We start from the raw sequence: 16,426 nt of genomic DNA on the forward strand, positions 1-16,426 counted from the left end.
CCAATTTGGATAATTGTCAGTCTTGACTCTGAATTTATATTTTATCAAGATGTAATCACCTGTATGCTGCTCCCTGTGTTTTGATTGTGGCCTGAAGTCTGATGTCAAATTTTCCACTTGGCACTCATAAGATTCCAAGATATTTTGCAGTTTGAATTTTCAGATTAGGTTGCTTAACCTGCTTTTATATAGATGGGCAAAGTGAAGGAATGTTTCTTTTTAATTAGAAGACATTTAACCACCTAGTATTATTTATTCAAAATGATGACTACTAATGTTCAAATGGACATAACTGTTGATGGGGAAAACATAGGGCGATGAGCATGGTGGAACAATGTATTGAATTGATTAACTGGGAATACAGTTAACTGGCAGGCAGAGTTCATGCTTCTCTGGTGATGAGTAGAGCCCAGGGTCTGTTTCCTGAATGTTTATTGACTGTTCCTATTTTGTTCTACAACTATAACAGAACTGTATGCTGTGTATCATCAATGACAGAGATTATCAAGTATTCCTCTCACTAATCAGAAATGAATGTCTTCCAGAAGAAAGCAATCACAATTGATGTGTAAATGCGTAGGAGAGGGGGCATCTTTGTGTTTGGAATGGAGCAGACAGCCACTGATTGTGTTGCTAAACTGTCGTAAGTCTGGTTTCTCATGGCCAGTTGGCCTCTGGAAGCACATGATGTTCTAAGAATCCAGGAGTCAAATTAGTACCAGCTGAAGAGATGGCTACTGGGCTGAATGCCAAGGCAAATAGAAAAGACATAGGAAAAGAAGAAATTGAAAGTATAAGCCAAAAAGTAGAAGGTAGCAAAGAGTTACTCAACAGTTGCTTTAAAGGATACAAGTGAGAAGATTTTCCTGCGCAGCCTTAAAGCTAAAGAGGTATCACTTCTCACACTCAAGGGAGTAATAGAATCCTTCCAACTGGCTACAGTAGGAGCATACCAAGAAACCTCAGCCTGTCACATACAAGATTTCCATAAACTGACATTTTCCATTTGGCTCTTTCTTAACTAGATGGTACAAAAGAAATGAAATCCAAAATCCATCACTGGAATTAAGGGGTGTATACACTGGGAACTGCATATCTTCTTCAGTGTTACATTTGGTGTTTATTACACAACACTAAAAAATTAAGAGTGATTCTTTAATGAAGAAGAAGTAGTTGGCTGTAGGCTGAAGGTGTGTGTTCTCATTTGGAACCATATTGCTTCTCAAAAATCCTATACATAGAAATCCAAGCTTTAATGTTGCTTCCAGATGTCCTTCTGGCAAGCTTTTATTCATCCAGACCTTTTTTTTATATATACTATGAGAATGATTATATACTTAAGAATAGAAATGATTTTGAGGACAGTAATGGAGAGGCAATACTAGCGTGATGTATTTAAACGATTTCCCAGTTCAGCGGTACAGATGGCACAGATCGTGGTGACTCCACCCGAAGCTTCATTTAGTTATTTATATACATGCCTCGCATTTAGTATTTGACTTAATCTTTCTCTGTCTTACATGCTTGAGACCAAGGGGACCACTAAAGAAGCCACACGTGTTTTGAAAAGTGATTAACCATGTGCAGAGAATTTGGCAAGTGCTCAAAAAATAAATCTTGGTGTTTGGAACAAAGCTGAGTTATTTCAAAACTGCATTCAGTGTATATTTCAGTGCTCCAGTGAACGAAGGAGAACTCTATTTGTTCAGCTGGAAAGATGTTCCTCTTGGCATGATAGCAAACTTCCAAACGCAATGACAAAAAGTGAAAACATTTTCAACAGTTTTCAGTGTAAGGAACAAGTATACTGACATAAACCCTTTTTATAATGGTTTAAAATTTATTCTTATATATTTTTGTTTCTGAAACTATGGTAAAACTAGTGATTAGATGACTGTTTGGGAAGAGTGTGACCTAGTGTCAGTCCTCACATCTTATACATACCTTTTCTACAGCACTTTTTCTCCCTCTTTCCCCTGTACTTCTGTTATTATAACCTAAGTTACCAAAATGTTAAACAAATGGTCATTATAAATCACTGACACAAGTGTGCCAGACCAACAAATGTGGGCTGGGGTTTTGTCTCAGTGGGTAAAGTACTGGCTGCCCGAGCACAGGGGCTGAAATTTGGGTCCTTCACACCCAGACTAGAGTGGACCTTGTGGCACACATCTGTAATTGCATCACTGGAGGACACAGATGGAAAGGTGTTATGAATTTATTTCCTGGGCAGTCTAGAGAAAACAGCGAGCTCAAGGTTTAGTGAAAGCTTCTATACGAAAAAAAGGAAAACCATAATCATAATGGGAAGTCAACCTGTGCACACCACACATGTATACAGAGACAAGTGCACGTACACATGCAAGTACCTCCACACACATGCACACACGTGCATACACACACACATATGCACACACACACACCAAAGCAAACATGCTAATGAATGAACCTTATAAGGTGTGTGTTGACATTACATACAGTCATATCTCTTCCATTTATTTAATCACTTTATAGCCTGATTCCAGCTCCACCGTACTCTCCTTGCTCTTCTCAGAGAAAGGGAGGCCCCGAACTGTACAAGCCCACCTTGGCATCTCAAATCACAGGACTAAATGCATCCCCTCGCTGAGGCCAGACAAGGCAGCCCAGCTAGGGGAAAGGAATCCAAATGCAGAAAACAGAGCTAAAGAAAGCCCCTACTCCCATTGTTAGGGAACCTACATGATGATCAAGCTGCACATCTGCTACATATGTGTAAGGGTTCTAGGTCTAGCCCATGCAAGCTCTTTAGTTGTTGGTTCAGTCTCTATGGGCCCACCTTGTGAGAACCACATTATCACGAAATTTTGTACAAATTCACTGGTGTACATTTTACTTTCAAATTTAGCATGGTACCCTGGAATTTCTACAGAGATAAGCTCACTCAGTTCAACATAGGAAGTAGCTTAGAGATCTTATGGAAGTTTTTCACATTGGGCAATGGTTAAGGGAAACTTCAAAGGGAGTCATGTAGGACAAGTGAGGGTGTACTGCTGTGCGCTGACTTTACATCCCTGAATGCCAGTCATAAATATGTAAGGATATGTATTTCAGGATATATTCCCAGTTTCCCCCTATCTAGCTATGTAAATTGTGTGTAAACAAAAATGATTGTAAATAACCTTGAGCTGAACTGGTGAGATTGTAAAAATAATGTTAAGGGTTTTTCTAATACCATTCCAGCTCCCAGAGATCTGTTACCCTTATTAATAAGCTTTAAAGCACTATAGCAATAAGATGACTCTCAATGACATTCTATTATATCCATATATCAGTGTCTCCCTCAGTCATTATCAGAGAAGCTTCTTCTTTCAGTAGATGGAAACTAACACAGAGACTCATAATTGGACAATTTCCAGAGTGAGAGATTTTGGAGTGCCCAGTCCTAAGAGTGATGTCTTTATCAAAGCTCTCCCTCACAGCTCAAGGAGCTATGTGGAAAAAGAGGTGGTAAGAATTTAAGAGCCCACTGATAGGGGAGGGCCTCCTCCCCTTCCATCTGAACCAAGTTTATCAGGTCTCATCAGGACTGGCTTCACTGTCCTCTTCAGTAGCCTAGCATAGCTGCTCCTCCCTCGGGAGGGGGGAGGTCAAAGCGCCAGCCACTGAGTTCATGTCAGAGACAGTTCCTGTTCCCCTTACTAGGAAACCCACTTGGATACTCAGCTGCCATGGCTATGTCTGAGCAGGGGGTCTAGATTCTCTCCATGCATGGTCCTTGGTTCGAGAATCAGTCTCAGAAAAGACCCTGTGCCCAGATTGGACTTAGAGAGGGGCAGGGAGGAGATGAGAGAGGAAGGGTGAAATTGGGAGGGGAGGAAGGAGGGGGATACAGCTGGGATAGAAAATAAATAAACTGTAATTAATATAAAAAAGAATTTAAGAGCCATAGATAAGAAATGACTTGAACAAAATAGTGTCTACTAGACACAACAAGAATGATGTAGATTTGAATTCACAGAGATCATGACAGCACACACAGGTTCAAGGCCAGCAGGATCCCAGAACTGAGAGATGGGGAAGTGTGTGGTGTAGATTGATTCCCAAAGGTTGACACGGACAATGAAAGCACATTGTATGTACTACTATTAATTTTACCCTCAGCCTGGCTTTTATAGAAGCTATTCTTGCCAAAAGAAACTGTGTTAATGTGGCAGATGTGCCTCAATAGGGCTATAAAAATGATTTTAACATATTTTATAAGTTTTGAATATCATTATATTGCCCAGTGCTATAATAAACATCGAAAAAACAATATATTCAACCAGTGTTCACCTAATGCTCTTGTGATTCTCTCAGCAGGACATATCTTTACACCTATGTACTTTTATTAAGGTTATATTCTCCTTTATGTTCCAGGGATAAACAATAAACATCTTTGTCTTTTAAAACCTATTTATAGAAATCTCTCACTTCCAACTTAGGAACATGGGTCTAATCCTTTTACAAAAAAAAATATTTTTTATCAAATTATTTATGTCATTTTATTACATTTGTCCGTTGCCTTGTTAAGGCATCAGTTCCACAATAGCAAATTCTAACAGAAATCTTCAAAATGAAAATATCCGGTAGTCTGAAAGTCTACAAACATATTTTGAATACAAATTGTTATATTAGTAGTTTCAGGGTTCAGTTAGCTGGTATGTTTAAGAGCTACATCTCAATGTCAGTATTTGCTAGGTAGGTATATAATGTATAATATAGATTGAGGCAAGATATTTATCTGAAATAGTAGAGATCATATGATAAATTACCTTCCTCCAAAACTTTACAATTTATTTGAAATACAAACACACAAGACTTTTTTTGTCTATGAAATGTATGCTATTGTCTACTAATAGCTTCTGTAGTGAGGTAAATTTTACCTTTTTTCACTTTTTTCTGCTTTCCTATAAAAAATTCTTAATCTGTAATCAGATATGATCAATTATTTCTATTGCCATCACTAATCAACCCTCATAGTCCACTCTTCTTCCAATGGATTTTTAAGTACAGTACCTAACTAAGAAAATGTGAATTTGGCTATTATTCTTAGAGGCCTAGTCTCTGACTTGATTCCATTAAAAAATTTTCCAAGTTTTTAAAATAATTTTGTGCACATGGAAGTTGCAAGAGACCATCTTGTGGGTTTTTTTTACACTTTTTTTCCTGATAATTTATTCAACATATTTCTGGAAACTCATCTTCTTCACTTGGCTTTATGCTATGAAAGTTTATAACTTAAAGACAATAAATCAAGCAAATGGCAACTGTATTTTCACAGGAATATTAACTCCTTAAGTCCCTAACTTCAGGTCAGAGTGTACAATGCTGGACAGCAGCTGGAAAAACTTAATGACAACAGATTAAGTGAATAAAAACATTTAGACTTACATGCCCTCTCTGGAAACTAACATCTCAATATTTCCTGGAGGGAATTCATGAAAAATAAGTTGAATTATGTTTTCTTCAGAAAGGAAAAAGATGATTTATTTCTCTTATAATCCTATAGAGTTTCCAGTGGGACTGCTATGGAAATAATGACTTTGTATAACCTTTCAGGTAAGATAAATTTAATTCTGTTGACTTTTTCAAAGTGTGCTGCTAGCACTGAATGTCTTTTATGACATTTGTTTATTTATGTTCATGTGTGTGTGAGCTTGTTTATGTGTGTGGAGGTCAGAGTACAAATTTCAGGAGTGATTCCTTCTACTTTGTGAGTCCCATGGATTAACTTCAAGCCATCAAGCTTAGCAGCACTGAATTTACCTGCTGAGCCATTTTGCCAGCCCTGCTTATGGCATTAATAAGGAACATTATTAATTTTAAGGAAGTAAAAATGTTATTTAGTAATCTATTGTGAATTTTTCTTTATATTTTCTTTAAAGACCAGGAAAGTGTCATTTGAAGATGTTTAATTTACTCAAAATCATTTTTCCAGGATTTTATATGAAATTGTCATTTTTCATTATTTTAAGAAACAATATGATTTTTTTAAAAAATTAAATCATTGCATAGTAGAGAAATTTTGGTGCTAATATTATATTCCTGTTTTCTTGTTGTTTTTTTTCTAGTGTATACTTGAATTATTTTCAATTAAACACAGTTTCATTTCAAAACTTCTAACTTTCTCTTTATTTACTGCTTCAAGAGTAATTCTACATGACTTTGAATTTCGGTATTTAAGTTGAGATAGTATTTTAACATGCTATCCTAAGGGATACAGAGTAATAATCTCATCTGGAACGTTGCACTACGTTTGAACAAAGAAGAATATGACACACATTGGTTTTACAAAAATGGCACAGCCAATCTATCTAAACCTTCATTTTTCAACTTAGAAAAGACAATTGAACTTATTGCCTAGAACATTTGTGAAGATTAACTAAATCACGCCCTCTTTGGCAGTCAAGATGGAATATACATTTTAGAAAGTGGTACAATTTTTGGATATGCTAGGAGAGGAGCCTCACAACCATAAGCTGTTCTCTGTGTTCTAACTGGTCATCATTTTTTTCTGTCTTCAGAAGTCTGTTTGGGTACTTGATTATCAGTTGTCTACCTGCCATGTGCTGCTGATAGAAACATTGGTAGAACTTTAAGATCCGCACTATTATGGACATATGAGCCCTTCTCTGTTGCCAGTTAGCTTGGCCTCACCTTGGTCTTTTTGGTGTGGCCTGGTGGATAGTTTCTGTTACGGCATCGTCTCATTGGTGATGATTAAATATTCCATGGTGGGCAAACTTCTTCTCAGCTCTTAGATACTTCTGCTATCCACTGAGGTGCCACTGGAGCTATGTGCTGCTCATCTCTGCAGAGTGAGGAACTGGGTTTGTAAGGCATCATTTCCTAAACTCCTTGGAGAAAAGATGAATAGTGAGAGAGATCACATCCAAGAGAAACACATACATGGTAGCTAATCATTCATTCAGTGACTTTAGGGGAAGTAAGCACTCTAATTAATATTCCCTATTAGATTAAATTCTAAAAGGAGTTAACATTGACTAGGTCAGTACCTAAAAGAGATGAAGATAAATATATCTAGACTCAGGCTACTGAATATATTTAGTTTAATTTTTTACTTTTAAATTTAGTCAAAATGTTATTTTAAGATGCTCATAATTATGAGATACAAAAATAAAATCCTGTGCTGCTAACTGGCCTCCATAACTGTACGAGAGAGACTGTTGTACTTGAATGACATTTATTTGTTGTGTGTATGTTAGACTACCAGGGAGCCTTATTTGACACATAGTATTGTAGACTGTTTCCCACATTCACTAGACACAAGCCCAAAGTGGCTACATTTGAGGATAAATGCTTTACAGAAGTAATTAAGTTTGAAACTAAAAAGTTGAATGATTGTAGAATTATGATTAATCTCATGTTTAACATCTGGAAAATAATAACTTTTTGGAAAATATCATAATCTGATATATCTAATATGAGTGTGTGTCTCATGATTTCTATCTATTATCTTTCCTAAAAGGTGTATGTGTGTGTGCGTGCGTGTGTTTGCTTTACCCACATACTCATTTCCTCATTTCCTTGGGGTTGATGTCTTTGTAAGAGAACATACCAGAAAGCTCCTGCCTCCTGCTTTCTAAATACAGAGGAAAGATCATGTAAGGACACATCCCACAAGTAGTGATCTGTAGGCTAGGGGAAGGACCTTTCTAGGAATCAAACCAGTCAGCATCTTGATCTTTGCTGTTTCAGCTTCCAGAAATAAACACTGATTTCTTAGCAGCTCAGCCAATGGTATGCTGCTCAACAAACACACATGATAATAGCAACTTATGCCATTCATATTGGCAATGGTAATAAGTCATTTCAAACTTATGCCCTTTATTTATCTTGTTATAAAGATTTATAATAAACAAAAAGTGTTTAAAACAACATGTATGCCTAAATAATACAATAGAAACAATATATGGCTCACAATATTGCCACTTTCTTAGGCAGAAAACAAGGAAATTAAAAGAAAAAAGAGCAGTATATGAAAATCTATAAATTTGGCACCTGGGAAGTGTTGATATAGGTGGTCTTGTATAGAGATTTAAGTTCCTTTTCTGTGTTTTAACCAGGGGTGTAGAGATTTTCTTTTCATTCCTTCATTCCTAAGCATTCCCAGGCCCACCAGTACCTTGTTATTATGTGGCTACTCCAGCCACGCTTACGGTTATTGAGAGCAATGTGATTAGACAGTGGCATAAACTTAAGAGATGTTTAGCATATGACATCATTCGGTGGTATTTGCATGTCGTTTGGCCTGCCTAGAGGGAGCAGTGCTTACTGCACTAAAATGTATTTCTGTTGGCAGAATTCCAGCACCAAGGAGCATCATTTGTAGTGTTTTAGCAGCTACTGCCCTACTTCAGATACACTGAAGAACTAACCCAAAAGCTATTATAAAACAGAATGGCTTTGGTACGAAATCTTGTTATAATTAAGAGAAACAAACAAAATTTTTAAAAGTGGTCTGGGAAAGCTTCATGCAGAATATGAAATATGTCCCAGTTTTCCAAGGCAGATTAAAATAAAGACAAGTGAAAGAAAAAAATAATAATAAAGGAAGGGATAAGGCAAAAACACTGAGAATGAATGATAGAGGTGAGTCTTGGTTTAGTATCCAAGAATCATTTTACTTAAAGGTATTTATTTTAGCAACATGTTTTATTCATGCTAGCTTTTATCTACCCTTCCATGGTGGCTATTAGTTTTCAGATACCAGTTGCTTGTTATTGGTAAGTTTGTCAAAATATGTTCACTGTAAATCTGAAAAATTACATTTAAGCACAGCCACTTTTGTGTCCAAACACATCAACTGACTTACTGAAATGTTAAGATGTTGTTTGGTTTTGACAGAGGCAGAGAGAAAAAGAGAGAGGTGACAGATACACAGAGGAAGACAAAGACAGAGAAACAGAGAGAGGCAGAGACAGAAAGATCATATGCATAGAGAGAGAAAGAGAGAAAGACAGAGAGAGAGTAAGAGAGGGAGAGAGAGAGAGAGAGAGGGAATGGGCCTGGCAGTGGGCTTTTTCTACCCCCAGTTTTATACCTAGTGCAACAAGGCCACAGTGCTTAATCCTTCTAAAATACTCCTCCAAACATTCAAATATATGAAAAATCATATGGGGTCATTCTTACTCAAACCATGGCATCCTCTAAGACAGTAGAGAGCTTAGCCATTTCTACTTTATCTTATATCAACAGCCTTCTCTCATTAATTTTACATACACAAGCATCCCATCTCAGGTCCTTGAAAAGGCTTTTCTGAGTATGCAGCCTCCATCTTCTTTTGTGCGTTTTCATGGATGATTCAATCAGATTCCAGAGTTTCCTTCACCACCTAAGGTGGTGGTTCTTTCACACTAATTCTTTCAACAGAAATCATGCGTCCAAAAGCCCTTGAGACATTTCTACTTGAAATCTGTAGATGTAACACGTGTCATGTACTCATGCTGAACTATTCACTTTTCCCTTACGGCACCCACCAAATGCCTCTTTCATCTCCTTCCTTTACCTCTGCAAATAGCACTCATACTTAGTGAGCTTAAAAATATAATTTTGACTCTGCGCTCTCTCATCCTCTAATCCAAAAAGTTAACACATTTTTACTATTCACATTCTTCAGTTTTATTGCTACTGTGCTGTGCCTAACTACTGTTGCTGCTCATCCTCAAGTTTCCTTACAATTCTCATTAACTCCTCTCTGGTCTCTTTCAGCTGATATTTACAATAATCTTACATCTCTATGATGATAGTACTTGTAATGTTTCTCTTACTTTAAAAGGATGTTTATGAACCCAGGAAGATGTTATAGCTGGGGCCTTCTGATCATGAAATTTTTTTTTAATTTTATTTTTTTCTTAACAGTTACATTTTATTAACTCTGTATCCCAGCCGTGTCCCGATCCCTCATTCCCTCCCAGTCCCTCCCTCCCTCCCTCATCTCCACCGTGCCCCTTTCCAAGTCCACTGATAGGGGGGGACCTCCTCCCCATTCATCTGATCCTGTTTTATCAGGTATCTTCAGGACTGGCTGCAAAGCCCCCCTCTGTGGCCTAACAGGACTGCTCCTCCCTTGGGGGGTGGGGAGACCAAAGAGCCAGTCATTGAGTTCCTGTTAGAAATAGTCCCTGTTCCTCTCACTTTGGGAAACCAATTGCTTACTGAGCTACCACAGGCTACATCTGAGCGGAGGTTCTAGGTTATATCCATACATGGTCCTTGGTTGAATGTCAGTCTCAGAAAAGACCCTGTGCCCAGATATATTTGGTCCTTGTGGAGCTCCTATCCTTTCCACATCATACTAACTCCCCTTCTTTTCTTATGATTCCCTGTACTCTGCCAAAGGTTTGGTCATGAGTCTTTGCTTTGAAAACACTGCTAGTTAGAGTCTTTCAGATGCCTTCAGTAGACTCCTGTCATACGTTCAATGCACATCCCATCTGTCTTTCTAAACGAGGATTGATCATCTTACCCCATGTCTGCTCTCTTGATTATCTTTTTTAGGTGTATAGATTTCCTTATGTTTATCATATCTTATAGGTCTATATAAGTGAGTATATACCATTTTTGTCTTTCTCCTTCTGGGATATTTCACTCAGAATGATCTTTTCTTTTATTTATTTATTTATTTATTTATTTTTTCAATGCAGTTTATTCAGGAACCTTGAACAATCATCTGACCCTGGGGAAAGCCAGCCCACAGCTTAAATAGCCTCTGGGTAGCCAACCCCAGCATGCCACGTGGGCAATGCAGATAGGTCCACATACATGGAAGCAAGCCAGATCCTCAGCCTTAGCCAAATGTGGAGTTGTTTGTGACAGAGAGCACTCACCATCAGGAAGGTGGAAGGCAGAGACCAGCTCCATCTTTAAGGCGCAGCTCTCTACAGTTCTCCCTTTTTGTTTTAGACGCATCAGGCAAGAGTAGAGGACTGATCTCTGATATTAGCCTGCAAATTTCATGATTTCCTTCTTTTTGATTGCTGAGTAGTATTCCATTGTGTAGAAATACCACAATTTCTGTACCCATTCTTCCGTTGATGGACATCTGGGTTGTTTCCAGGTTCTGGCTATTACAAATAAAGCTGCTATAAACATGGTTGAGCAAGTATCCCTTTTGTGTACTTGAGCAAATTTTGGGTATACACCTAGGAGTGGTATAGTGGGATCTTGAGGAAGCACTATTCCTAATTGTCTTAGAAAGCACCATTTTGACTTCCAAAGTGGTTGTACCAGTTTACATTCCCACCAGCAATGGAGGAGGGTTCCCCTTTCTCCACAACCTCTCCAGCATGTGTTGTCGCTTGAGTTTTTCATCTTGGCCATTCTGATGGGTGATTTTTATTTATTGCAATTTATTCACTTTGTATCCCAGCTGTAGCCACCTCCCTCAGCCCCTTCCAATCCTACCTTCCCTCCCTCTTCTCCTCCCATGCCCCTCCCCAGTCCACTGAGAGGGGAGGTCCTCCTCTCCTTCCATCTGACCCTAGCTTATCAGGTCTCATCAGGACTGGCTGCATTGTCTTCCTCTGTGGCCTGGCATGGCTGCTCCCCCATTAGGGGGAGGAGATCAAAGAGCCCAGCCACTGAGTTTATGTCAGAGACAGCCCCTGTTCTCCTTACTAGGATACCCACTTGAACACTGAGCTGCCATTGGCTACATCTGTGCAGGAGTTCTAGGTTATCTCCATGCATGGTCCTTGGTTGAAATATCAGTCTCAGAAAAGACCTATGTGCCCAGAGTTTTTGGTTTTTTTGCTCTCCTTGTGGAGCTCCTGTTCCCTCCAGGTTTGACTATCTCCTCCTTCTTTCCTCAGATTCCCTGAATTCTGCCCAAAGTTTGGCTATGAGTCTCAGTATCTGCTTTGAAACTCTGCTAGGTAGAGTCTCTCAGAGGCCCTCTGTGGTAGGCTTCTGTCCTGTTCCGTTTTCTCTCTCTTTAGGTGTCTGTCCCATTTGCCTTTCTGAGTGAGGATTGATCATCTTACCCAGGGTCCTCCTTCTTGCTTAGCTTCTTTAGGTGTACAGATTTTAGTATGTTTATCCTATATTATATGCATGCAGACATTCAGTTAGACCAGCACTATTTCTTTTAGGTGCTTTCTTTTTTTCCATTGGATGGTTTTGGCTCCTTTGTCAAAAATCAGGTGTCCAAATAGGTGTGTGGGTTTATTTCTGGGTCTTTGATTTTGTTCCATTGACCAACCTGTCTGTTTTTATGACAATACCATGTTGGAGGGTTTTTCTTAATCAGTGATTGACCGGGAAGGGCCCAGCCTTTTGTGGGTGGGAGCACCCCTGAGCTGGTAGTCCTGTGTTTTATGAGAAATCACGCTGAGCAATCCATAGAAGGTAAGCCAGTAAGCAATACTCTACCATGCCCTCTGCATCAGCTCCTCCCTCCAGGTTCCTGCCCTGTTTGAGTTCTGTCCTGACCTTTTCTGATGATGAACTATGATATGGAAGTGCAAGTCAAATAAAGGCTTTTCTCCCAAAGTTGCTTTGGTCATAGTGTTTCATCATAGTTAATGGTAGCCCTAAGTCTCTGTGCATAGAGCAGATAACAGAATATGTTATACTCCTTATCACTACTTAAGAAATAGTAGACATGAGAGATTAATATTCTGTTTTATTATTACGAACATTTTGGCTCACACTTTGCTGCTGGCTTACCTTGCAAGTCTCCTTTGCTGCTGTGTTGCCCGTCCTTCTTTGGTCTCAGAGGAAGAAGAAACCACCACTCTCGTCATTGACAATGGCTCCAAGAAACAAGGCAGCAGGGGAGAGGTCACCAGCAAAACCGGCCAGTTTCCATCCATCATCCATTGCCCCTGACACCAGGGCTTCATGGTAGGCATGCGGCAGAAAGACTCCTGTGTGAGTTATGAGGCCCAGAGCAAGAGAGGTACCCTGATCCTGAAGTATCCTATCGAGCATGGAATTGTCACCAACTGTGATGACATGGAGAAGATCTAACACCATACCTTCTACAATGAGCTGCATGTGGCCCCTGAGGAGCACCCAGTTCTTCTAACGGGGCTCTCTCTGAACCCCGAAGCTAACAGAGAGAAAATGACACAGATAATGTTGGGATACCTTCAGTATCGCATCCATGTAAGTGGCCATCCAGGCGGAGCTGTCCTTGGATGCGTCTGGATGCACCACTGTCACTGTCATGGACTCTGGTGAGGGGGTCCCAAATACAGTGTCCATCTACGAAGGCTTCACTCTGCCCCGCAGTGTCTTGTGGCCAGGCCAGGACCTGACAGACAACCTCATGAGTATCCTGACTGAGCCATGCGACACCTTTACCACCACAGCTGAACGGGAAATTGTGTGTGACATTAAGGAGAAGCTGTGCTATGTTGCCCTGGTGTCATGGGTGACCTATGATGGGAGGAAACTGGCTGACTTTGCTGGCGATCACACCCCCGGCGCCATGTTTCCTGGAGCCATTGTCAATAATGAGAATGGCGGTTTCTTCTTCCACTGAGATCTAAGAAGCACAGACAATAGAGCGGCAAGAAAACTTCCAGGGTAAGCCAGCAGCAGACTGTGAGCCAAGAAATGGCTACTGGTGAATCCTTCTCCTCCTAGAAGAAGAGCTATGAGCTGCCTGATGGGCAGGTGATCAACCATCGACAACTCCAGAGGAGCTCTTCCAGCCTTCCTTCCTGGGCATCAGTCATGTGGCACCCATTAGACCACCTTCAACTCCATCACGAAATGTGATGTGGACATATGCAAGGACTTGTATGCCAGTACCGTGCTGTCTTGGTGGTGCTACCATGAACCCAGGCACTGCTGACAGGATGCACAACAAGATCACAGCCTTAGTAGCACCCAGCAATGAAGCACCCAGGAATAACGATTACGATCATTGCTCCTTCTGAGAGCACGTATTCAATCTGCATTGGCGGCTCTATTGTGGCCTCCCTGTCTACCTTCCAGCAGATGTGGATCACCAAGCAGGAGTATGACCAGTCTGCCCCTTCACTGTCTACTGCAAATGCTTCTAGATTGGCTGAGCAGGTGCCAGACATCTGCTGCATGAGCTGATTCTGAAATATCAATTTGCCTTGGCAAATGAACACTCTTCATGCTAGCCTCATGAAACTGGAATAGACTCTTGTCCTTGTTTGTTTGTTACAATTTATTCACTTTGAATCCTGGCTGTAGCCCCCTCCCTCATCTCCTCCCAGTCCCACCCATCTCCCTCTTCTCCTCCTATGTCCCTTCCAACCAAGGACCATGCATGGAGAGGACCTAGGTCCCCTGTTCAGTGAAATAGCCTTTGAAAAGAAATTTGTCCTCAAAGCTTGTATCTGATATCAGCTCTGGATCATAGAACTTGTGTTTTTTTACCTTGTATTCAAGCTAACTGTTCCCTTGCTATATGTTTAATACCCTGTGCATATCCTCATTTAGACCTTAGTCCATGTGGCTGGGTCACTTGGTGGCTGGGAGAGCACACTGTGGAAGAGAAATCCCCAGCCAGGCAGATCAGTGTGAGCACCATGTAGTAATCTGTGCAGGGTATTAACTGAAAGCTGACTTCCAGGATTTCTAGAGCCTGGCAAGGATCCCTGAACCACTTTACCATTTCTGTCTTCTTGTTCTAAAAGGGAGGGAAAAAATCCAAGCGTTAGAACCCAGTTTCCATTCTGTTCCCAGCTCCTGACCCTCCTGACCACCATGTGTTGCCTTAACTTTCCTTGTTGCCATGGCTTGCCTTGAGTTGGGAATTTGCATAGGCACCTGTAAATATATTCATCCTTTTAATTTATGTAAGGGTTTTTTTTTGTACTCAATTCTTTAGGAAATGACTAATTTTAGTTTTCTGCTGTTCAGTGAGAACATTAAGCTCCAGCAACATGTCATTGTGTAAAGAAAAATAGAAGTGCTGCAGTAATAGACAAACAAACAAAAAGAACATTTTGCGAGGAATGTTGGTGTATGCCTGGTAACCCTAACACTTAAGAAGCCAAGGCAGGAAGATTACAAATGTAAGGCCATCACAAAAAGTTCACAGGCTATAAGAAAAGTCCTTGTCTCTTAAATACAATAACAAAGAAGTATTTTTATATGTGTTAACAGAGAAAAGACCATTTTGATTCAGTTTATTCAAAGAAAGGGAAAATTATCAACTCATAAACATAAGGTTAAGCAAGTATATTAACTAAGTATAGTTTTGTCTGAACCAGAGGGAGCAGAGCTCTGGTACTTACTGGTTCTATATTTATTTCTTTTCTTTCTCAGACCTATTTTACTCCATACAGTACATCTCTGTAAGCAATTCAAGTCATGTCTGAAAATATATCTTTCTCGTGGATCTAATTTTTAGTTACAATGAAAAATTACACTAAACTGACTATACTTGATAGAAGAATTTCCTTCTTCTAGAATGACTCTGTACAGGTAGTGATGTAGTTTATGTGTCTACCTTGAAACACAAAACCACCTAGTAGGATACCTGTGGCCAGTACATAAGGCCAAATAAGATCACGGAGGCTTTGATTTACATAACCCAGTTAATGGGAAAGCAAAATATCTCAGAAATGCAACATGTCAGCTGTCAGAAAAAAAAAAAAACAAGTAAAACAAATAATACATCTTATGTTATCTGGGCTTTTAGTTTCTGATTATTTAAATAAGGTTTAAAATATACTGTTACTTTTTTGTCATACCGCCACTTCAAACAAAGTAAAAGCAAAATCATTTCAAAAAATAAATGTTTCTGTTGATAAGGTTTATGTAGTACTTATCAGAAATATTGAATTGCCACTCATACCTTGAACTCTTAAATAGGTTTTGATATTAGTGGTAAACAAAAGGAGGAAACTGAGAATTAGGTAAGAGAATAGAACCTTTTCTATTTTATTTAATTAGGCACAACTTTAGCTCTCCTAATAAATTTGGACCCGTAAGTTTTAGTAGCTTCCAACTTTCTTTTAAATATAGGTGATAAAATATTAAAATTTTTGTTTTCTTTTATTTTTCTAAGACAGACTTTTATTGTGTAGCTGTGAGTGACACGGAGATCATTCTGTAGATCAAACTGGTCTCGAACGAACAGAGATCTTCCTACCTCTGCTTTCCACAGTCTTACTTAAGGCATATATCCAAAAGATGCTCAAGTACAGAACAAGGACATTTGCTCAATGATGTTTGTAGCAGCTTTATTTGTAATAAAGGTTGGAGGCTGGAAACAACCCAGATGTCCCTCAGGTGAGGAATGGATACAGAAATTGTGGTACATTTACACAATAGAATATTACTAAGCAATTAAAAAAAAAGGAAATCATGAAATTTACAGGCAAATGGTGGGAACTGGTAAAGGTCATCCTGAGTGAGGTATCCTAGAAGCAGAAAGACACACAGGGTATAT

The 16,426-nt window shown here is 39.4% G+C and overlaps 1 pseudogene; it reads left to right on the forward strand.

Annotated features, from left to right (window-relative positions):
- The first annotated feature begins 12,852 nt into the window (after positions 1-12,852).
- Positions 12,853-14,097, forward strand: LOC110566412 (actin, cytoplasmic 2-like; annotated as a pseudogene).
- Positions 14,098-16,426: the final 2,329 nt, after the last annotated feature.

Source organism: Meriones unguiculatus, chromosome 10 (genome assembly GCF_030254825.1).
Source record: "Meriones unguiculatus strain TT.TT164.6M chromosome 10, Bangor_MerUng_6.1, whole genome shotgun sequence".
In the NCBI taxonomy this organism is placed as follows: domain Eukaryota; kingdom Metazoa; phylum Chordata; class Mammalia; order Rodentia; family Muridae; genus Meriones; species Meriones unguiculatus.